Raw genomic sequence first — 25,051 nt, 5'->3', positions numbered from 1 at the left:
CAATTATTTTTCCCAATGTCTAATAATCCCCAATATATTTTCTAAGTTCCCGAAAATACCCCTAAGTTCCCCCGAGCTGGGTATAAATCATTGGCGTGACTATTTCGCCAATCCGCTCACTAGGACCGTCTCGAGCCATATACTGCAAATATATCCACATAATAATGTGGTCTCAACAATTATCACATATAATCACATTTATGCCGTCAACGGGCCTTAATTACAAATACGCCCTTATAAGCTAAATAGAGCCCACATGCATATCTAATACTCATAAACATGAATTTCACATATCCATATAATCATGCTTTTCACATAATCATGCATTTAATAATTTAAATCACACATAAACCCATTATGCCCTCCCAGCATGCTAATCAAGGCCCTTAAGCCTTATTAGTGATTTTGGGTCGTTACACAGTGCTACCCCAGGCCTATGCCCCCAAGTGATCGAAGATTGGTCTGCGGTCACTTGTTCGGATGCGGGTGCTCTTATCGCTGTATAAAAATATAATGGAAACTACAGAAAAGGACATAAGCAAAACAGACAGATTTCTTACCATGTTTTATATACACAGTTTCCATTACATGTGCCCGAAGGCTACAAGGGGGATAACATAAATAAACAATGTTTGTTGCAGACGCTACTGGTAATACCGGCACAGATTCTCGACATTCTAGGCATGAGGAATCAGCTCCACATTAAGTCGGGCTAATTTATATGTTCCCGGACATACAACACTTTCGACTTGGTATGGGCCCTCCCAGTTGGGTCCCAGCACTCCTGCACCTGGATCTCGGGTGGCTAAGTAGAATCTTTGCAACACCAGATCTCTGAACCTGAACTTTCTATCTTTCACCTTGGAGTTGAAATACCTGGCCACCTTTTGTTGGTAGGACGCTACTCGTAGTTGAGAAGCTTTGCTCAGCTCCTCCACGAGGTTTAGGGACTCCTGAAGTAGGGCATGGTTCATGGTCGGATCATACGTATCCCGTCAGTGCATGGAGATTGCTTATTCAATTGGGAGCATAGCCTCGTACCCCTAGGCCATCGAGAAGGGAGAATGGTCGGTGGAGGTCTGGGCAGTGGTGCGGTAGCTCCACAATGCCCTAGGAAGCTCCTCGGGCCAAGTTCCTTTAGCGTGCTCCAGCCTTTTCTTTAGAGTGGACTTGAGTGTCTTGTTCACTGCTTCTGCTTGGCCATTGTCTTGCGGATGGGATACGGAAGAGAAGCTCTTGATAACACCATGCCATTGATAGAAATTTGTGAACACTTCACTGTCGAAATGCAATCCGTTGTCGGAAAATATTTTCCTCAGAAGCCCATACCGGTAAACAATATTTTTTATGACGAAGTCCAAAGCCTTTTTGGAGGTAATGGTGGTGAGTGGCTCGACCTCAACCCACTTCATGAAGTAGTCGATGGCCACTATGGCATATTTCACCCCTCATTTCCCTATGGGTAGAGACCCGATAAGGTCGATTCCCCGAACGGCAAAAGTCCATGGGCTGGTCATTTGAGTAAGCTCATTCAGAGTTGCTCGGGGGATGTTGGTGAAACGCTGGCATTTGTTGCATTTCTTGATGTAATCCATCGCGTCTCCATTCATGGTGGGCCCAAATGTCCTTGCTTTAATATCTTCTTGGAAAGGCTTTGCCCTCCGGCGTGATCACCGCAGAACCTTCATGCACTTCTCGCCTTATTGAACTGCCTACTATTCTGGACATGCACCGAAGCAGGGGTAAAGAATAGCCTCGACTATAAATCTTATTATCCATAATTATGTACCTTGGCACATGGTACATCAACTTTTGGGCTGCCTTCTTGTCCTGGGGCAACTCCCCAGAGACGAGGTATTTAATTATCGACTCCATCCACCCATCTTGGGATTGTACTGTTTCCACCTCATCTGGAGCCACGATACTCGGAGACTCCAAGTAGTCGATGGGGACAACACTGATTAATTCGATGTCTTTGGTTGTAGCCAAATTTGCTAGGGCATCCGCATTGGAATTTTTCTCTTTCGGCACCTGCCAAATAGTGAATTTTTGGAAGTTGTGAAGAATTTATTGAGCCTTTGCCAAGTATGCTGCCATTTTTATGCCCCGAGCTTGGTACTCTCTGAGAATTTGGTTCACCACGAGTTGTGAATTGCTAAATATCTCGAGTCCCTCGACCTTGAGTTCTAATGCCACGCGAAGTCTAGAAATAAAAGCTTCGTACTCTACTTTGTTATTAGAGGCGCTAAATCCGAAGCGGAGAGCACTATGCACCCTTTGCCCCTCGGGGGAGACCAAAATAAGTCCTGCCCCTGCACCATTTTCATTTGAAGATCCATCTACAAACAACTTCCACACTGGTCTGACCACTGGGGTGTACTCGGCTCTCTCCTGATTCCCGGTACACTCAGTGATGAAATCGGCGAGTGCTTGTCCTTTTATGGCCATCCTTGGGAGGTAGGTAATGTCGAACTGACTTAATTCCACCGACCATTTTAGGAGCCTCCCTGATGACTCAGGCTTTTGAAGGACTTGTCTGAGCGGGTGGTTGGTTAGGACCTTAATTGGGTGTGTCTGGAAGTAAGGTCTTAGCTTCCGAGAGGCCATCATCAAGTAGAAGGTTAACTTTTCCATCAGCGAGTACCTAGACTCTGCTCCAAGGAGCCTCTTACTAATGTAATAGATGGGGTGCTTAACGTGGCTTTCCTCCCTAACCAGCGCGACACTAACAACGTCCTCCGATACAGCCATGTAGAGTAGAAGGGTACTCTGTCTACCCGCTTGGATAGTATTAGAGGGTTCGCCACGTGTGCCTTGAGCTGTTGGGATGCCTGTTCACACTCTTCCGTCCATGCAAATCTCTGACTCCCCTAGAGAATATTGAAGAAAGGGACACACTTATCCGTTGCCTTGGAGACAAAACAGCTCAGGCTGCGATCCTCCCTGTCAGGCTCTGAACATCTTTATGTTTCCGAGGAGAAGGCATTTCGATTAAGGCCTTTATCTTTTCGGGGTTCACCTCTATCCCTCGAGCGCTCACGATGAAGCCTAAAAACTTCCCGTAGGCTACTCCAAATGTGCATTTATGGGGGTTGAGCTTCATCCCAAACTGGCGGAGCACCGCGAATACCTCAGCCAGGTTGCCTACATGATCTGGGCTAGTCTGAGACTTAACCAACATATCATCTACATAGACCTCCATGTTCCATCCCAACTGGTTCTTGAACATTCTATTAACCAACCTTTGGTAAGTGGCGCCAGCGTTCTTCATCCCAAAAGGCATCACGATGTAACAATAGACACAATTGTCGGTTTGAAAGCTGGTGTGCTCCTGATCAACTACATGCATGGATATTTGGTTATATCCCGAGTATGCCTCCATAAATGATAGCAACTTGTAACCAGAGGTGGCATCAACCATCTGATCTATCCTGGGGACTGGAAAACAATCCTTCGAACAAGCCTTGTTAAGGTTTGAAAAATCAATGCATGTCCTCCAAGTTCCATTTGGCTTTGGCACAAGGACAGGATTGGACAACCACTTGGGATATTGGGCTTCTCGGATAAACCCGTTAGAGAGGAGCTTGTCTACCTCGGCCTTGAGGGCCTCTTTCTGAGTTTGGTCGAACTTCCGCTGCTTCTGCTGGACGGGAGCAAAGCTAGGGTCGGCGTTCAAGGCATGTAATATTACATTTGGATTAATGTCGGTCATGTCAGAATGAGTCCATGCGAACACATCTTGGTTTTCTTGAAGGAAGACCACTAACGCTTCTCGGACTTCCATTTTCAAGCCTCCCCTGACTTTCACCTTTCTGTCGGGGGTGGCGGTGTCCAGAACTACCTCCTCCATCTCTTCCACTGGTTCGATGGACCTCTCCTCTTGAACCCTAGGATCTAACTCGTCAGGTCCCGAGTTCTGCACAGTTCGTTCCTCTGGGGTCTCGAAGCTTTCAGGGACCTCCTCCCTCACTGCCATTATGGGAGCCTTGAGGGAGACATTGTAGCATTGCCTTACCTCTATTTGGTCCCCGCAGACAGTTCCAATTCCCGCATCCGTAGGGAATTTCATGCACAGATGACAGATGAAAGTGACTGCCCCGAACTCTACAAGTGCTGGCCCTCCCAATATGGCATTGTATGCTGAGAGACAATCCACCACCACGAAGCTGCAGTACTTAAAGGCTTGGTGAGGTACCTCTCCGAGCACTACTGGGACCTTTATTTGTCCCATTGGGATGAGGGCTTCTCCCGAGAACCCATAAAGTGTTGAGGCGCACAGGGATATGTCTGCCGTAGTCAGCCCTATCTTCTCGAAGGCTGATTTAAATAGGATATTCATCGAACTCTCATTGTCTACCAGAATCTTTGCCACCGTTTTGTTGGAGATTTGGCTTTCAATCACCAATGGATCGTGATGTGGGAAATGCACTCTCCGAGCATTGTCTTCGGAGAATGTTATGACTTGGTCAGTCATTCGCGACATTTTAGCAGGTAACTGGGTCAAAGCCATTACCTCGTCGTCGAGGTTCAAAGCTCATGCATATCTGTCCTGTGAGCATCATGAGGTGCCCCCCAGGTGAGGTCCTCTTGATATGGTTCCTACTCGCCCATTTACTGAAGGAGGTCCCTGGGCTGTTGGATGTTGGGGACCTACGTGAGTTGCCGTCGGGACCTGAGGGGTGGCCGATGGGGTCGCCCGTCTGGCCACGAGTGGTTGTGCTTGACGCGGCCCACCCTTAGCATACTGATGGAGGTGTCCCAGCTTGATGAGGTTTTCAATCTCATCCTTGAGCTGATGACATTCGTTAGTATGATGCCCTATGTCGTTGTGGAAACGAATTTTTTTGTCAGGGTCCCATCTATCCCTGTCTCTTCTGATGGGTTGTGGCTTCCTGTAGTGCACGTGCTGCACCATGGTCATGAAGATGTTCTCTCGGGAGTCCACTAAGCCAGCATATATGGAATACTACGAGACGTACTTCTTGCCTAACACGACTCCTTTCTTGGGCTGTGTGATCCCACTTCCCCTGGGTTTTCGACCTTTACCTTTCCCTCCGCGCCTTGTACCACTTGGAGCTCGATTGGATTCAGCCGGATGGGATGGGGCGACAACTCCAGCACTGAATGCAGGCTGAGAAGCACTGTATCCAGTGGGCGCTGCCCTGAACCCTGCCGAAGATATACCAAATCTAGGAGCAGACACAACACTACAACCAGAAGAAGTGGCGCTCTGGCTAGGCTGGGATCCCAACGACCCCTGCTGATTGTGAACGTAGGGGGAGTATTGGATCTCCGAGGCCATAGGGCCAGGAGTGGCCAAGGTGGGAAAAAGGGCGGATGCCTCAAAATCCTTGATCTGGGCGTCTTCCCAACTGATGTACTTTTGAGCCCAACTAATGAAGTCGTCGAGACGTCGACATCCCCTTCACTGGAGATCATCCAAGAGTGGGGATCTTGCACGAATACCAGCCTGCAATGCCATCAATTGTTGGCCATCATCGACCCTCTTACTTCTTGCTGCTTCTTCTTTGAAGCGTTTGATGTAGGCCTTGAGGGTCTCGAACGACCCTTGCTTGATATTGGCTAGGGCGTTGAGCTCACCTTCCAGACCCCTATAAATTGTCTTCGGAAGGTGGAGGACAACTGTTGCCACGTCCGAATGGACCCAGGTCAGAGTTTGCAAACCATTCATCTGCTGGTCCTGTCAGGATGAGGGGGAACACGTGACATTTTGCGTCGTCGGAGACACGATGCACCGACATTAGCCTGTTCAATTTGGAAAAATGATCCACGGGATCCCAATCACCGTCATAAGATGGTATGTATGGCATCTTGAATCCCAGAGGTAGTGGGGTATTGATGAGGTGAGGAGCACATGGCTCCACCTCCTCATCTTCCGAGTTAGACTCGTGGCCTTGTCGCCTGGCCATTCGAAGCATTATTCGCTTCAGACTCTCTAATTCGGCTCGAAGAGGGTCGCGATGTTATATTATTTCATATAAAATAATGTTAGATTAAATAATGTGACAAAATGTGATTTGCCACACCTTGTAACATATTATTGAGAGTCACAAAATTAGACACATGTGTGTGCCCAAATGTGACATATTTTGGAGTTACAAAATTAGTTACAAATTTGTAACTCCCGAATATTACCCAATAATGTGTATATTACATGTTACACATTTGAGATTGGATTTCACATATCCATGATGAAATATGGATGTTGGAGACATGTTTTTAACTCCCAATAAGTGTTTGGAGGTTACAAAATTATGTGGGAAAGGATTTTGGACGTTTTGGAAAAATGACTTTTTTGTGCTGAAAATGGCCTGTGGCCGCGGCCACTAACTTTCCCTGGCCGCGGCCAGTGAGGCTGACAGCCAACTTGGTTATTTAGTTATTTCCAAATTGAACGGTTCTAACATCCCAAATAACTCCCAAATCTCCATTTTAATTCCATAAAATTAAACATTGGTAACAACCATGGGGGTTGGTGGAATTTGAAATTCAAAGGGGTATCTCAAACTCTATAAATAGGAGCCTAATGCTCACTTGTAAGACACACCATTTTCCATCCATAAAGCACTTGGCTGGAAAATACACCATAGAGGCTTGATAATTCCAGAGAGCTATTTCCTAGAGAGATCCCTTATTGCTTAGAGAATAGGAGGAAATAAACTTTTGGACAAAGGTTTTGAACATTGTTTAAGTTGGTGATCCCCACTACTCTACACTTTGGTTGTGTGAGAGTTTGTTCTTTTTATTGGTTTTATTTTCATTCTTTTGATCTTATTTACTTGTAATATTATTGTTTTGAGTTTGTAATCTTCTTCTTCTACATCTTTCTATTTACTTGTATTTTGAGCTATTGAGTTGTAATATTTCTTTAACCAATATTATCTTGTCTATTGTATTTTTGCATAGAGTTGTATTTTGGTTTTTCCATATTTCCATTGAGTATAAAAATATATTCTCTAACAATCAAAAGCTTAGTTTCCTTTTCAATGGAAGGAGAAACCATAGAGATCTTGTAAGGATCCAACTTTGAAAAGATGGTAAGATAAGGTAATGTTTTTCTTTGGTTTTCTTAGAAGATCTAATGGTTTTCATATAGTGATAGAAATGAGAAGAAGAAAATTTTATAAATGAGGTTCATTGTTTTCTAATCTCCTTTATTTTTTCAAATATAGTGGTTAGATTAGAAGATAATTTAATATCTTGAGTTTTTGTTATATGTGACTAATGTGTAAATAATCTACTAGATTATTGGGTTATATGCTAGCATGTTATAGAATTGTCTTATTATGTGATAATGATAAATTATTAGAATGACAATTTTATGAGTTTTATATGATATAAAATCAATATATTTATGAAATTATATGTGTATGATATTTGTAATTTATGTTTACATACTAATAAAGAGCCATGTTAGTATGATATAAGTCATATATTTTGACAACTATGTGATATTATATTGAAATATTATTATGCAAATATTTGTGAGATGTTAATAGGTTTTATCCTATATTATTGTTAGTATGTGATTTGTGAATAAAATAATTATTTGAGAATTTAATTTTTTTTCTCATTTAAAAGATGAGCATCTCATTTTATGAGATAAGAAAAGATGAACCTTATATGGTTACATCTTTTATTGGAAGTGTCTTGCCATTGCAAGAAAAATGGATCAAGGTGGATTCAAAAATTGTGGGATGACATATTGACTCAATAGACTTATAGTCTGGAGTGTGGTCAAATGAAATATATTTGAGAATTATTTAGTGACAATAATTCTTAAATATTCAATGAGAAGACATTTTAAAATTGGAGAAGCAATTTTGAATCTTTACACCAATAGTGAATAGAATAAAAAGAACTTTATTCATTTTTGTTAAAGATGGTGATATGTTTAAATTAATCTTAATGAGGAGATAATTTTAAACTAAAACATAAAAAAAAAAAATTAAAGTGTTTAAATAAATCAATGAGGGTTTATTCTCTTTGATTTAAAGTGTTTAAAAATTGACATCTTCAAATTGATTTTGATGAGAAAATGAATGAATGTAAAATTGGTGTTTTTCAAAAGAATCTAAAAGACTCATAGAAAATACACAAAAGTTGTTTAAGTGATTTTGAGATTATTTAGACAACTAAAAGTGAAGATGAGTAATTATTTGTTTGAGAAATTTTCACATGACATTTGTGTTCACATATTTTATTTTGTGAAATATATAAAAGAAAGCAACAAAGTGAAAGTTATTTTCAAAGAAGTGTGTCTTGCTTTTTCAAGTAAATAAATCAAGATAAACATTGAGGTTTTTTTATCTTGATCTATTGAGAGTTTATCATGTGGCTTAGAGGACTCATGATGAACTTTGAGAATTATAAGTCTAGATTTATCTTAGAGGATAAAAGACTTAATAGAAATGAAGAAATTTATTCTTAAAAAGGGATTATCACTATGAGAGAAATGTGGGGATGATGCTCTAAAAGTTAATCAATTTATTTTGTTGATAATAATTGATTAATTCGGTCATCCTATCAAATAGGTGATTTGGAATTCCACATTCTAAATCACATTGGCTATATGTGTATAGAATGAATAAATCTAGACATGCTTGGTGTCTAAAGTTATTGTTTGTAATATTTTGATTCAAGAAGGAATCAATTTAAAACATAAAGGAGAATTATAGAAACAAATAGGTTTCTAGAATTAATATTCAAATGTTTATCTTGGATATTGAACTATAAAATAGTGGGGGTGTTATGGTCAAAATCACTATTTTAAAGGGGTAACTATTTTAATCAAACTATGGCTAACAACAAAGTTTGAATAAAATAATGAGAGTGTTTAAGTATGCATACATGAGAAAAGAAATGATTCAAATGGAATCATTTCTACATCTCAAGGGATGGGACTTAGACTCTCTAAAGAGATTCACGATTGTTGGTAACCTATCTTAATACTAGTAACCAAACTAGTATTAGGTTCAATAGGTAATAACAAGTCAATCAAGTGAATAGTAGTAGTACTAAAATTTTGTCCCATTTGAGATATGAGTACTAGTGTGTAACCAAAATGAGGGTTAAAACCGAAGGTTTTTTTAATAAAAATCAGTCTTGTTAAGACACAATTAACAAGTGGTTAGTAGAGTAATTAGCTTAGCTGCATCGTTAGTTACGTATAGGGCTTGATCACGTTATTATGTAAAAAAGGTCCTTGGATACCTTTTTCTGTTATGCATGGGTGTACGTTTCCTTTTGGTGTCCTGAGGCCGTTATGGCCGTACTGTGTACGTGGGTGCCTACCATTGTGAATTTCTATGGTGTAATATTCCTTTTGTGTACTATAAATACAATACTCAGCAGCTCATAATTGTAGAGCTGAGTTTTACACATTTGAGAAATATCTATTTCTTCACTTGGTATCAGAGCTTTTTTGCTCACGCCCGTATGTCGTCTGGGACCAGCCAAACAGGCACTCCCGAGCCTGCTCCAACCACAGGTGGTGGTCCGCCTACCTCCATCGCTGCCGATGGTACTGTTCCAGCTCAAACCAGCTCCCCACCAACCACATTTCCCACTGCTGGTCATGGTGGTTTTACGTCCTCCCGTTTGGTAATACTCTCTCTCAACCCTTCTCCTTTAAGTTGGATCGTAACAACTATACACTTTGGAAAACCATGGTTTCCACTGTCATTAGAGGGCATCGCCTTGATGGTTTCATCAATGGTTCCAAACAAGCTCCTCTCGAGTTTATTCCCGCAGGTGTTGCTTCCGGAGATGGTCTTCCTGGGTTTGGCGTTCGTCCGAACCCTGCATTTGAAGAATGGATCGTGTGTGACCAACTTCTCATGGGTTGGCTCTATGGATCAATGACCGAATCTATTGCATCTGAAGTCATGGGGTGTTCTTCAGCTCGGTCGCTGTGGGTGGCTCTTGAAAATTTATTTGGTGCGCACTCAAAGGCACGTATGGATGAGCTTCGTGACAAGATCCAACTAATCCCAAAAGGTAGCAATTCTATGACTGAATACCTTCGTCTTAAGCGTTCTTGGGCAGATATGTTGGCTTTGGCAGGAGATCCGTACCCAGAACATCATCTCACAGAAAATGTCTTACGTGGTTTGGATGCTGAGTATCTTCCTATTACCGTGCAAATTGAGGCTCGCGAGAATCTTTCATGGCAAGAGCTGCAAGAAATCTTACTGAGTTTCGACAGTAAGCTTGAACGTCTTCACTCACAACCTACAACGCCTCGCACAGCTCTTACCACGGGTAATACTCCCTTAGCTCATCTTACTCAAAAATTTAACGATCCTACCTTTTCTGGCAGTAGACGTCCTCTTCAGTTTTAGGGATACAGAGGGTCAAATTTTCGTGGAAATAACTCACGAGGCAGATCTCCTGGTGGTCGATCTGGTGGTAGAAGTTCCAAGCCCACATGCCAAGTTTGCGGTCGTTATGGGCATTCGGCTGCGATCTGTTATAATCGCTATGATTCTAGCTTCATGGGTACCATTCCGTCTGGCAGTTCCAACAGCCCCTCTACTGAAAAGAAAAACTCATCTGCTTTCATTGCCACTCCAGAGACCGTAGATCATGCAAGCTGGTACGCCGACAGTGGTGCAACGAATCATGTAACTTCCAACAGTGATGATATACACTACAGGACCTCATATGGAGGTAATGACAAGCTGACCGTGGGAAATGGTAATCAATTATCTATTACTCAAACTGGTTCTGGTTCTTTGCATTGTTCTACTGGCTCCACTCTTTTGCTAAATGATATTCTCCATGTCCCTGGTATTACGAAGAAGTTGATTAGTGTTTCTAAGCTCACTACTGATAACAAAGTTTTTGTTGAATTTTACTGTGATGTTTGCTTTGTGAAGGACATAACAACAAAGAAGGTGGTGCTGGAGGGGAAGCTTAGAGATGGACTGTACCAACTGAGTGCTTCTTCCGCAGACACAAGCCTTCTCTCCCAAATAATCTCTTCAGATTCGAGTTCAACATCCTCACCTTTGGTTTTTATTGCTGAAAAAGAATCCCATGTAAACACTAATCAAACTTGTATTTCTTTAAAAGATATGTGGCATAGAAGATTAGGGCACCCTGCACCAAGGATTCTTAATCAAATTTTAGCATCAACTCATGTAAAAGTTTCCATGAATGATCACTTAAACTTTTGTGAAGCTTGCCAATTCGGGAAATCACACTCTTTACCATTTAGCATATCTAATTCTCGTGCAAAAGGTCTCCTGGATCTCATACATACGGATATATGGGGTCCAGCACCTGTTATGTCCAACACAAGCCTAAGATACATGGATTTTCCCTTTAAAGGCAAAGTCAGAGGCCCTGAACACATTCATGCAGTTTAAAACTATGGTAGAGAATCAATTTGGAAAGACCATAAAGAGAGTACAAACTGATTCAGGGGGGGAATACCAACCTTTAGTGTCCTTCCTAAACCAAAATGGCATTGTTTGTCAATTGTCTTGTCCTCATACGTCTGCCCAAAACGGACGTGCAGAACGTAAGCATCGGCATATCACTGAAATGGGCTTGACCTTGCTAGCACAAGCAAGTATGCCCTTAAAGTACTGGGTCGATGCATTTCAATCGGTTGTCTATCTTATTAATAGACTGCCCACTCCAGTGCTACAAGGAAAAACTCCATTTGAGTTAGTTTACTCTAAGAAACCAGATTATCAGTTTCTTAAGACCTTTGGTACAGCGTGTTACCCTTGTCTAAGACCCTATCAAACCCAAAAGTTTCAATTCCATTCTACTAAGTGTGTAAACCTGGGGTATAGTGATATGCATAAGGGGTATAAATGTTTGAGTTCAACCGGGCGATTATACATTTCGAGGAATGTAGTATTCAATGAGGTTGAGTTTCCCTTTAAAAATGGTTTCCTCAACATGCATAAAAATGAATCGAATATTCAAGTTGCCACTCCACAGTCTTGGTTTGTGCTACCTTCATTACGTGACAATCCTACCAACACGGTTACTAATTCTTCTCACATGCCAAATGCCTGTCCAAGTTCACCAAGTTCTCCTGAGCACTCTGCTGGTACACATTCAATCTCAGCTGACCTTCCAGCATCCTCTTCTGAACAAGCAACTCACTCAGGTATGATATCCCAGGAACCAGCTGATATTTCGTCAAATTCATTTGTCGATCTTAATATTACTCCTACTGCATCTCTTGAGTCACCACAGCCTGAGTCACAGCACTCTACGATGGAAGATCTCCCTGTTACCACTAATCAGCACCCAATGGTGACTCGGTCGAAAGCTGGTATATCTAAACCTAAGGTTTATCTCGGACAAGCTGCATGGGATGATCATGCTCATGAACCAGTTAATGTAGAAGAAGCCTTGCAACACTCCGGGTGGAAGGCTGCTATGGATGAAGAATTTCAGGCACTTACTCGAAACAAAACCTGGACGTTGGTTCCGAGAGTCTCTAACATTAATATTGTCGGGAATAAATGGGTATTCAAGGAGAAACTAAATGCTGATGGGAGTGTTCAACGGCTCAAAGCCCGTTTGGTAGCCAAAGGATTTCATCAACGACCCGGTTTGGACTTCGGTGAAACGTTTAGTCCGGTTGTCAAGGCAAGTACTATTCGGATTGTATTAACTCTGGCTGTAACGAAGCATTGGACAGTGAGACAGTTAGACATCAATAATGCATTCCTCAACGGTGTTCTAGAGGAAGCAGTTTATATGGAACAACCCCAGGGCTATACAGATATCAACCATCCTGATTACATATGCAAGTTGCATAAGTCACTTTATGGGCTGAAGCAGGCACCTCGAGCCTGGTTTGACAGCTTAAAGGCCACGTTATTGAGCTGGAGTTTCGTGAATTCACAAGCAGATAATTCTTTTTTCCTACTTAAAACAATACAGGTGGTGATTATGGTGCTAATCTACGTAGACGATATTATCATTACTGGGAATAATAGCTCAGCTGTCCAGGCATTTATTGATAAACTGAACAGGGTGTTCTCACTCAAAGACTTGGGAGATCTACATTACTTCTTAGGTATTGAGGTACACAGAGATGCGACAGTCATGTATTTAAGTCAGGCGAAGTATATTACAGAGCTGTTGAGCAAAATAGACATGAAGAATTTAAAGCCTACTTCAACTCCAATGGTTGTTGGCAAGCCATTAACTATAAATGACGGTGTTCCACTTGAAAATCCAGCTATGTATAGAAGTGTTCTCGGAGCACTCCAGTACCTCACACACACCCGTCCAGACATTGCATTTGCCGTAAACAAATTAAGCCAGTTTCTCAAAAGCCCTACAACATGTCATTGGAGTGCAACCAAATGGATCTTACGGTATTTGAAAGGCACACTGCATCACAGTCTTCATATTCGACATTGTGATAATCTGAGTCTAGTAGGGTACTCGGATGCCGACTGGGCATGCTGCCCTGATGACCGCAAGTCCATTGGCGGCTACTGTGTTTACTTTGGAGAAACACTCATTGCTTGGTCGTCGAAGAAACAGACAGTTGTCTCACGGTCCAGCACGGAGTCCGAATACAGGGCTTTAGCCCAAGTTGCTGCAGAAATCATCTGGGTCGAGTCAGTGCTTAAGGAAATGGAGTTTAAACCGGATTTTATTCCAATTGTTTGGTGTGATAACATGAGTGCAGGGGCCTTAGCTTCAAACCCTGTATATCATGCCCGTACCAAACATATTGAACTGGACTTGCACTTCGTTAGAGACCGTGTGCTGCAAAAGAAATTGGATATCCGGTATGTACCATCATTGGATCAAGTAGCTGATTGTTTTACCAAAGGACTGTCTCATTCTCGGTTTCGTTTCTTGGTTGACAAGCTTGGTGTGATTGCATCACCCTCACGCTTGAGGGGTGGTGTTAAGACACAATTAACAAGTGGTTAGTAGAGTAATTAGCTTAGCTGCATCGTTAGTTACGTATAGGGCTTGATCACGTTATTATGTAAAAAAGGTCCTTGGATACCTTTTTCTGTTATGCATGGGTGTACGTTTCCTTTTGGTGTCCTGAGGCCGTTATGGCCGTACTGTGTACGTGGGTGCCTACCATTGTGAATTCCTATGGTGTAATATTCCTTTTGTGTACTATAAATACAATACTCAGCAGCTCATAATTGTAGAGCTGAGTTTTACACATTTGAGAAATATCTATTTCTTCACTTGAAAATACAAGTATTTTAGGGTAACAAATACTTCAAGAGTTCTACCTATATAGACCTAGGGGTGGTGCCTCCCCTCATGAGAATTGGGAGTCATTCTCAAGAAAAGTCTATGAATGGAATGTGCACATGACCATTAACGGTGCAAAAGCAAGAGATTGAGGTCTCAAGTGAACATAGCAAAGGTGTGTGTGTTATCACCGGTTTGTTATCAAGGGATAATGGTTCAATGCTTCGGCAATCAAAATTTCAACAAACTTTGTGATAATTACACTAAGGTAAAATTCAAGTCGAAAGACATTTTACTTTATACACCAATGAAAAGGTTTCTATAGAGAGTGATTATTTAATCAAGTAGGGGAATATTATATTTTAATATAATGTTTGATTGATTAAATAAGTGTTACAAAAGTGATTATTTAATCTAGTGGGGGAATGTTATATTATTTCATATAATATAATGTTAGATTAAATAATGTGACAAAATGTGATTTGTCACACCTTGTAACATATTATTGAGGGTCACAAAATTAGACACATGTGTGTGCCCGAATGTGACATATTTTGGAGTTACAAAATCAGTTACAAATTTGCAACTCCCAAATATTACCCAATAATGTGTATATTATATGTTACACATTTGAGATTGGATTTCATAAAGCCATGATGAAATATGATTGTTGGAGACATGTTTTTAACTCCCAATAGGTGTTTAGAGGTTACAAAATTATGTGGGAAATGATTTGGGACGTTTTGGAACGTTTTGGAAAAATGACTTTTTGTGCTGAAAATGGCATGTGGCCGCGGCCACTGACTTTCACTGGCTCCAGCCTGGGGGACAGAGGCCAGTGGCTGCGGCCACTGCCGCAGCTAGTGAGGCTGACAACCAACTTAATTTTTCAGTTTTTTCCAAATTGAACGGTTCTAACATCTCAAATAACTCCCAAATCTCCATTTTAATTCCATAAACATCCAATTAAATATTGGTAACAACCATGGGGGTTGGTGGATGAAATTCAAAGGGTATCTCAAACTCTATAAATAGGAGCCTAATGCTCACTTGTAATACACACCATTTTCCATCCACAAAGCACTTGGCTGGAAAATACACTATAGATGCTTGATAGTTCCAGAGAGCTATTTCCTAGAGAGATCCCTTAATGCTTAGAGAATAGGGGGAAATAAGCTTTTGGGCAAAGGTTTTGAACCTTGTTCAAGTTGGTGATCCCCACTACTCTACACTTTGGTTGTGTGAGAGTTTGTTCTTTTTATTGGCTTTATTTTCATTATTTTGATCTTATTTACTTGTAATATTATTGTTTTGAATTTGTAATCTTCTTCTTCTACATCTTTCTATTTACTTGTATTTTGAGCAATTGAGTTGTAATATTTCTTTAATCAATATTATCTTGTCTATTGTATTTTTGCATAGAGTTGTATTTTGCTTTTTCCATATTTTCATTGAGTATAAAAATATATTCTCTAACACGCGATCCCTATTGATGCTCTGCGCCGGGCAGTTCCGTCTCCGAGTGTTGAGAATCTCTCAGGGATCTAACGGGCCTCTACTAGCAGGCTCACGTACTCCGGCCTTATTTCACCTCCAAGCATTAAGGTTATCTCATAGGTTGGCTTGTCCTCGGAATGCGACGTTATCTTCTGAACGGGCCACCTCTGTTTCTCCATCAGATTCGTTTTCATTTACCGAAATGTTGATGCCTCATTTCCGATTTTATGGGGCATTTCTCGGGCAATTATTTCTATGGGGCTGATTAGGTCCCGAAGGGATACCAGCTCCGGGCCTCATGCGGTCCATGTGAGCGTGTAGGGGTGGAGGGCCTCGAGCTTCACGGGCACTGCCTTCCTGGCGGTGTCCTCATGCCCTTGTCTCATTACCCTTATCAGTCTTCTGCAGTATCGGGTGGCCCTCAGGCTTTTGACGGGCCCTCTTATGATTCAAAGCAGGGTCATCATTGGAATTCCCTTTACCACATGGGGCCATTTTGTAAGTGAGCATGCCTTGGTGCTTGATCATTAGTCAAGTCTTGCACCAAGCAACCTCATGGGGTAGGGTAGTGACAATTTTGTAATTATGCATATGTCTCCCAGACAAAAATCATATATGTTACTGGGAAGACCTTGTATCCCTAGAAGGTTCCTTAGGGGGAGGTGAATTGGTGACTTAGAGAAGCACCATGGCCACCAGCAGATAGGGGCCAAAGCTTTGTACTCTCTTGCCCTATCAAGGCTATATATTAATAAAATGGTGTTTATCCATACTTGCCCTTGTATGCTTCCTTATTGCCTATGTGTTACTTGTTTGTCATCTTCGTTGGGCCATCGCGTGCCACTTGCCTTGTTGTGTGCTTTGTGTTGTTTGGACGTTCCAAGGAATGACTTGCTTTGTGCTTGCTCATACTTCGTTATTGTCTGTTGCATGTTCGAGATGTGTTTGTGGCTAACCACTGAGTTTGCTTGCCCGCAGGTGTGTGTTGTAGGCTGACTTGCTAGCTTGGAGTGTCCGCAAGTGCCGCATGTTCCGTCTACTTGGAGTACCCAAATAGCTGGCCCGTGACAGTTGGTATTAGAGCCAGGTTAGAGAAAGCTTGGCAGAACACACAAATGGTGAGCAACACTCAGAGGATCGAAGCGCTTGAGAAGAGTGTGGGGGAACTAGATGGCCTGGACGAGAGGGTCAGGGATCTTTCCTCTGCAAGCCGTAACTCTGGATTGTCATATGCAAGCAATCGCATAGCTGCGTTAGAGAAGGAAAATGATGTTCTGCTATCCAGAATAATTGCGTTGGAGCAAAGAAACACTCCAACAAGTACTTTTGTTACCCCTCAGTGGGAAGAGCGCATTACGGCGGTGGAGCGCATGTTGAAGAAACAACAAGTCTCCATAAATGACACCACGAAAGACTGCAGGGATTCAGTTGGCGGTCAGACAAGAAATGACTGAGCTAATTGCAAAGAACCTAACCATGCGAGCGGTTGGGAATGCACCTACAACGGGGTCGATAGGTATGGAATATGGCCTAGTTAAAGTGCCTGAGCCGAGGGCCTATAACGGGGCTAGAGACGCAAAGGACTTGGAAAATATTCTATTCGACATGGAACACTATTTTAGAGTCGTGCGGGCCGATTCTAAAGAAGGAAAGGTCACCATGGCTACCATGTACTTGTTTTGGGATGCCAAGGTGTGGTGGAGGAAAAAGTATGATGACATTGAGAATGGTAGATGCACCATCACATCATGGGGAGACTTGAAGAGAGAATTGAAGACACAATTTCTGCCAGAAAATGTCGCCTACATGGCTCGACGCCAGTTGAGAGAGCTTAAACAAGTTGGGACAGTTCGAGAATATATGAAGAAGTTTTCGGGACTGATGCTCGATATAAAGGACATGTCCGAAGTAGACAAGATCTTCTGCTTCCTCGAGGGATTGAAACCGTGGGCCAAATAAGAACTTCAGAGACAGCATGTGTATGACCTAACCACCGCTCAAGCTGTTGTTGAACGCTTGACAGACTACACTTCGGAGAGCAGCCTATCAAAGAGGGCTACCCCTCCAACCAGCTTAAGTTGTACTGGGAGTAAGAAGTCTAAGAAGTCATGGCAGGGCAAGAGTGGGGGAGAGAAGAGGACATTAGAGTCCAATTCTTCTAGCGGTACAGATGTTGCTGCAGGGAAGAAGCCGTTAGCTTGTTGGCTCTGCAATGGACAACATAAGTCGGCAGTTTTCCCTTACAGGGGAAAGTTGAATGCCCTCATTGGTAAAGAAGAACAACGTGAAGGAGAAGAGGAGGATGAAGAGTACGTGCACATGGTCGCTGTCCGCTTGTTGAATGCTCTCAAGAAGCATGGCGAAAAAAAGGAAGAAGACCCTGGGGAAGGGGCTAATGTTCGTGGATGCCACCATCAACAATAAGCCGGCCAAAAGCGTGATGATTGATACTGGTGCCACCCACAATTTCATCTCAGAACTCAAAGCCAAGCGACTGGGACAAAAACTATAGAAAGATGCAGGTCGTATGAAGGCGATCAAATCAAAGGCCTTGGCCACAACTGGAGTGGCTAAGGGCATAAAAGTTAAGATCAACACGTGGGAGGGGCAGACTGACTTAGTGGCAGTCCATATGGATGACTTTGATGTAGTTTTGGGAATGGACTTCCTTGCCATCCCAATTCCTGCTATTGGGAGTTTGCTCATAATGGGAGAGACTCCTTCTATGGTGTCTACAAAGGTGATACCACCTCTGGTGTGAAGCTTCTATCAACTTTACAGTTTAAGAAAGGTGTGAAGAAACAGGAGCCCACTTATGTATTGGTACCCACCGTGTTCGAAGAAATAGTGGAAGAGATTGTTCCACTTGAAATTACGAGGGTCTTGAAGATGTATGGGGATGTGATGCCAGATAAACTCCCCAAAGCCTTGCCGCCAAGAATGGGGATTGATCACCAAATAGAGCTGGTGTCGGGAGCAAAACCTCCAACGAAAGCACCTTACAGAATGGCACCCCCTAAGCTAGAAGAGTTGAGGAAGCAACTAAAGGATTTATTGGAGGCAGACTTCATCAGACCGTTAAAGGCGCCATTTGGCGCACCTGTTGTAATGCCCCAAATTTCCTAATAAGGTTTAGGACCTTGATTAGGAGGCCAGGAGGGCCATAATTGATTTATTATGTGATTAAATGATAATATGCATGTATAGGTGTATTAAATATGCATGTGAACCCATTTATGATTAATTGGGTGATTTTCATATTTTGGCCATTTCGGGCATATTTGGCATATATGTGATATGTGTGTGGTGCTTTATTATTATTTGGTTATGCCAGGGTTACTCAGCATGAGATGATCCTAGGAGGTAAGCTAGTGGGAAAGTCACAACGAGATTTGTTCTTGACTCGGAGTGAGTCAAGGGGTATTTAGTGCATTATCAGGTTATTGGATAATGAGAATAATAATTTGATGATAAATTGGGAGTTAGTAAGATCAGGGGGAAATTTTGGAGGTTTTGACTATTTCGCCCCTGGGGACGTTTTCGGGACCCCGAGCGTTAGGATTTGTTTGAGGCTACTTAAGCTTGAAGTAACCTGTTAATAAATAAAAAGAATGTTCAGAACGTTCTCTCTCCCTCTAAGTTCCATTTTTGTCTCTCGATCGCATTTTCGAAGGAAACTTGAGTTCTTGGACTCGGATTCAAGCGAGGATCAAGGCATAGCGATCCTAGGAAAGATTAGAAGCTTATTAGCCGGAGAATTTAGTTGGGAAACAACTCAATCGAAGGTAATCCAAGTTTTAAGGTTTAAGTTTTTAAAGTTTTTAAGCTTGAATTGGACTTTGTGTTTTGATGAGTTTTTGATTGATTTGAGACTTGGGTTTTGTTGGTTTTGGATGATGGGGATGTTTAGGAACTTTGATTTTTGAGTTTGGAGATGTTTGGATAGGTTTTTGGAAGGTTTTAAAAGGTTAATAGCGAGGAAAAAGGGATGATTCGGGTATTGAATGACTCATATGGGGTATTAATGCTGGACCGACCCTAAGTTCGATGAAAATTATAAGCGCTTGACTAGTCTATGACTAGTTACTCAGAGCCAGGGCCAAAGGCTTAGGTGACTACTTTGTCACATGGCTAAGGGAGCGGTACCCACTATTGTGACTCTATGGTCACTCGGTAGATTTATGTTGGTGACTATTTCATCAAATACCTACCTTGCTTAAGCTAGTGAAAGGATCACTTATTTGTAAAGCCCAGGTGATCATGTAGTCACATGGATGAGGGGGCAGATCCCATGATAGTGACTTGCTTATAGGTCACATGGCTAAGGGGGCAGATCCCACGTTAGTGACTTGTTTATCAGTCAATTATTCTATTTAAGCTAGTGATGTGTTCACTTATTTGTAAAGGGAACGGAACCCACCTTAGTGACTTTTACAACTGTCACTCTTCTATTTAGGGCTATAAGCCCAACATGGTTATTGGAACCACCAGTGTTAAATCACTTATCTGATTAGGATTGACTTGATAGTCATCCACTCAGGAGGGAAGGATTCCTTATTCTGGATACCCCTTATTACGTGAACTTATTTGCATGCGTGATTAAGGCTGTTATTGCTAGGCATGCACTTTATGAGTTGTTGACATGATATTATTGATCATGAGCATATTGAGTTTTCTTGCTGGGATTCGGCTAACGGGTGCTATGTGGTGCAGGTAAAGGCAAAAGAAAGCTGGACCATCCTTGAGTTGGAGAGTTTAGGTGACGATGTGTACATATGCAGCTGCTCGACCGCCACGGCCGAGGGTTGAAAGAGGAACTAGGGTTAAACCCTGTTTTGCCGCTTAGATCGGCTGGTTGTAGATATTTTCTTGTAATAGACCTTTAAATTATATATTTTTTTGGGATCCTAATGTATACAGTAAATGTTCTAATGAAACGTTATATCTTAACCAAATTTTTTAATCCCTAAACCGCTAATCATACTTAGTCACACGATTATGGCCAAATGACTCGATTAGCAAGTTTAGCACTGTTTAATAGGCACACCGTAACGGTCCCTGGAGTTTAGGGCATTACAACTTTGTATCAAAGACAGCCAAAGTTTATGGTTTCTAAAGACAAGCTGGGCATGTACACTCGTCACTGAAGATAGCTTCACTCAGGGAATGGTAACTATTTCTGTATTTATGTGCTTAACTGCTTAAATAGAATGTAAATGCTTTACCTGCATATTGTATTACAGAGCATGAGATTATGATAGATCCTAACTCTTCACTATATGATTATATGCTCCGTGAATATGTATATGAATGTGATCATATGATTACCTGCTCCATGAACATATATAATTGTGGTATTTGCATGTTGGAGTTGGAAGCATGAGGAATGTTGGGAGAACATGAATTATGATTGATGTATGAATGCCAAGGGCATGTTTTAAGCACTGCAGTGGTTTGTGATTGTGGTGTGGTAAGATTGATCCCGTGGAGGAAAACTCTAGATATGCTCATCATGATTAGTGGGTTGTGGTGTGGTAAGATTGATCTCGTGGAGGAAAGCTCTTGATATGCTCATCATGATTAGTGGGTCGAGTTATTGACTGCAGATTTAATTAGCAGATTGATCCCGTGTCTCATGATTTGATTGGTGCCAGGAAAAGATTAGGTGTCTGAAGCAACAACAGAATCTGTTGGAGAGCACCTCTTCCTTTGTTATGCCAGGAGTGGCACCAGTTTTGGCTCAGCCTAGGGTTGAGAGCAGATGGGAGTTTCTCTGTGGAAGATTCCAGGAGTATTACCCTCCAGTCTTCGAGGGAGGCCTAGATCCATTCATAGCTGAGCAATGGATGGGCATGATCAGTTCCATTCTAGATAGTATGGGGCTGGTAGGTCACGATAGGGTGATCTGTCCTACATATGTATTGCGGGATGATGCCCGGACATGGTGGGAGGTAGTATCCCAGACATGAGACACATATGTGATGGATTGGAAAGAGTTTAGGCAGCTGTTTAATGAAAGATATTATTGTGATGTAGCCAAGACTGCTAAGATGAATGAGTTTTTGAATCTTGTTCAGGGAAAGGCATTAGTAACTTAGTATGTTAACAAATTTGATGGGTTGGCCAATTTTGCTTTTGTCATGGTACCCACAGATGTAGCTCAGAAGAAAGGTTTATCCAAGGATTGAATTCCATGATAGCTCAGGGCATTAGAGTTACCCCAGTGCATGAGATCTCTACCTACACTCAGGTGGTAGGGAAGGCTCTTGCTGTTGAGAGCGCAGAACATAAGAAATGAGAAGAAGACTGCTAGGGAGCACGGAGCTCAGATATTGGTACCTCCACTTATTGGAGCAAGCAAGAATGAAAGCTGGAAAATTTATCCAAGTATGCACTCGGTGCAAGAGGCGTCATCTGGGAAAATGTCGAGCAAGGGCATTTTTCTTATGTGGAATGGTTGGGCATATCAAGAGGGATTGCCCAAGTCGAGAGACAGATGAGCAAAAAGGGGATGGACAACTCGACTCCAACTCGAGTGTTTATTCCGAGGCAGTCAGAGACCGAGACTGAGACTAGTTCCTCAGGGATGGCAGGTCAGCTTTTTAGTTCTGGTTTGGTATTGCACTGACTAGCTTAGTGCCATGTTGTTCTTTGCTTGTTGCATCTAAGAGAAGCATAGAGTTGTTATGCAGATTGCATGGTTATGTTATGGTGGGAAAGTAATACTGTATTGATGATTTAAGAGATGAGTTGGATTATGATAAAAATGACTCATTAGTGATTTTGATAAAGCTGGTTATGACTGGCTTTGGTATGATTCAGATAAGGATTGGTTAAGTAATTATGGGGCAATGCTAAATGGCAAGGAAAGGATAGTAACTCTTGGGCTTGAGAGTGGGAAGCCTGTGACAGTTGGCCATGTGCATGGATTTTGTATGCCGATGACATCTGTATTTAGAGCTAGAGATCTATTGCAAGGGGGATGCATATAACTCTTAGCTAGTGTGGTGGATACCATTTAGATTGTGCCAGTGGAATTAGGATAGACTGGATTAGTCTGTGAGTTTCTGGATGTGTTTCCAGGGGACTTGCCAGGGTTTCCTTTATGAGAAGAGATAGAATGGTGATTTGATTGGTGCCAGAAATGGAATCAGATCTATGGCACTGCTTTGAATGGCTCAGTAGAGTTGTAAGAATTAAAGGTTCAGCTAGTGAGTAAGATGGCGTTCTCCAAAGTGGATCTTTGATCTGGTTATTACTAGCTAGAGATCAGGGAAAATGATATGCAGAAGACTGTTTTTATATCATATAAGGGCACTGGGAGTGCTGAGTTATGATTTGAGAGTTTAACTAATGTTGAGTTATCTTGATGAATTAGATGGACAAAGCATTCAAAGGATTATTTGAATGGGAGTTGTGGTCGTCTTGGACGATGGTATTGTGATGTATTTCTTGCGGGGATTTGCCAAGGTCAAGGAACGTCTTAGTAGGCAAGAGTTTCCTTGGATGGGCAGGATATTATATGTACCTTGGGAAAAGGTTCTGAGTCTTCTTGCAGATCAGAATCAGTTTGTAGGTTGTTATGACACCTCAGTGACAGAGAAAAGTGATTGCCTATGCAACATGTTGGTTAAATGATCTGATCAGAACTAGAGTAGAGTTTCTGGTGGGCCAGGTGGCCAGTTTTGTGCTTGAGATTACTATCTCAGAGAGGATTAAAAGGAAAAAAATTAAGTGAACCACAGATAGGAAAGATTGAGTGGAAAGTCTTAGCTGGATTATCAAAGGGTGTTACAGTGTCAGGTATGAATTTATTGAGGTATAAGGATCGGATTTGAAATCCGATGGACACTGAGATTAATTGGGAGATTATGGATGAATCTCGTGCCACTATTTTATTCTCTTCATTCAGGCATCATGTCAGTGTACCAGAGTTTGAAAGCTTTATATTGATAGCCTAGTATGGAGAGGTTCATAATGGAATATGTGGCAAAGTTCTTAACCTGTTAGCGGGTCAAATCAAAGTATCAGAAACCAGTAAGGCCATTGCAGCCTTTGAGTATTCTATAGTAGAAATAAGGAAGCATTACGATGGGTTTCACGGTGGGGCTGCCCAGGATAGTGGGTCAGTATGAGTTGGCATTGGGTCATTATGGACCAGTATTCCAAGTGAGTTCATTTCTATCAGTAAGGATAAGTAATGCAGCTGATCAGTTTTCAGACCTCTGTGTGGAAGAGGTAGTACACCTTCATGGGAAATTCAAGGTATATCTTATCAGATGAAGACTCTATTATTATCTCCAGGTCTTGGAAGGGTTAAGGAAGGTGATGGGTATATATTTGGAATTCAGTATAGTTCATTGTCCTCAGACTGATGGTAAATCAGAGTGAGGAAGAGAGTTATCCAGTATTGGAAAAGTACCTTATGAGATGAGGTATGATTGAGAATGTTTATCACCCATTCATTGGAATGAGATGGGTGAGGTGTTGATTTTGAATCCTGAGGTGGTTCAGGGGACCATTGAGTTTATTTGAGGTTAGAGCTTGGATGCTCACTTCTCATAGTAAATGGAAAAGTTTTATTACATTGAAAAGTAGGAACATGGAGTTCCAAGTAGAAGATTGTATCTTCCTTAAAAGTATCACCATGGAAAGGGGTGAGAAGATAAGGGCAAGTTGAGCCCTAGATTATTTTGACAGTTGAGTCCTGGATAGGATCGGTCAGGTTGACTTTGGATCGGCCTTATCTTCTTATCTTTGGCACTATCAGTAGTATACAGTGTATTATGTATTTCCATGTTAAGGACATGGGTTAAAAGAAGCTCATGAGTTGAGTTATGAGAATCTGGGAATTTAGGCTAAGTAGCCAGTTCAGATATGAAACAGAAAGAATAAGGTTCAAAGGAATAAAGTGTACCTTGAGTTAAGGTAATGTTACAGAAACAGTGAGGTCGAGGGAGCGACCTGGGAAACTGGAATCAGTTGTGCGAAATTTATATTCCGGGCGGTTCAGATAAATTTCGAGGACGAAATTTCTATAAGGAGGGGATAGTTGTAATGCCCCAAATTTCCTAATAAGGTTTAGGACCTTGATTAGGAGGTCGGGAGGGCTATAATTGATTTATTATGTGATTAAATGATAATATGCATGTTTAGGTGTATTAAATATGCATGTGAACCCATTTCTGATTAATTGGGTGATTTTCATATTTTGACCATTTCGGGCATATTTGGCATCTATGTGATATGTGTGTGGTGCTTTATTATTATTTGGTTATGCCAGGGTTACTCAGCATGAGACGACCCTAGGAGGTAAGCTAGTGGG

The sequence above is a fragment of the Humulus lupulus genome, chromosome 2 (assembly GCF_963169125.1).
Source record: "Humulus lupulus chromosome 2, drHumLupu1.1, whole genome shotgun sequence".
Lineage (NCBI taxonomy): Eukaryota > Viridiplantae > Streptophyta > Magnoliopsida > Rosales > Cannabaceae > Humulus > Humulus lupulus.
Note: the sequence above shows the minus strand (reverse complement) of the source record.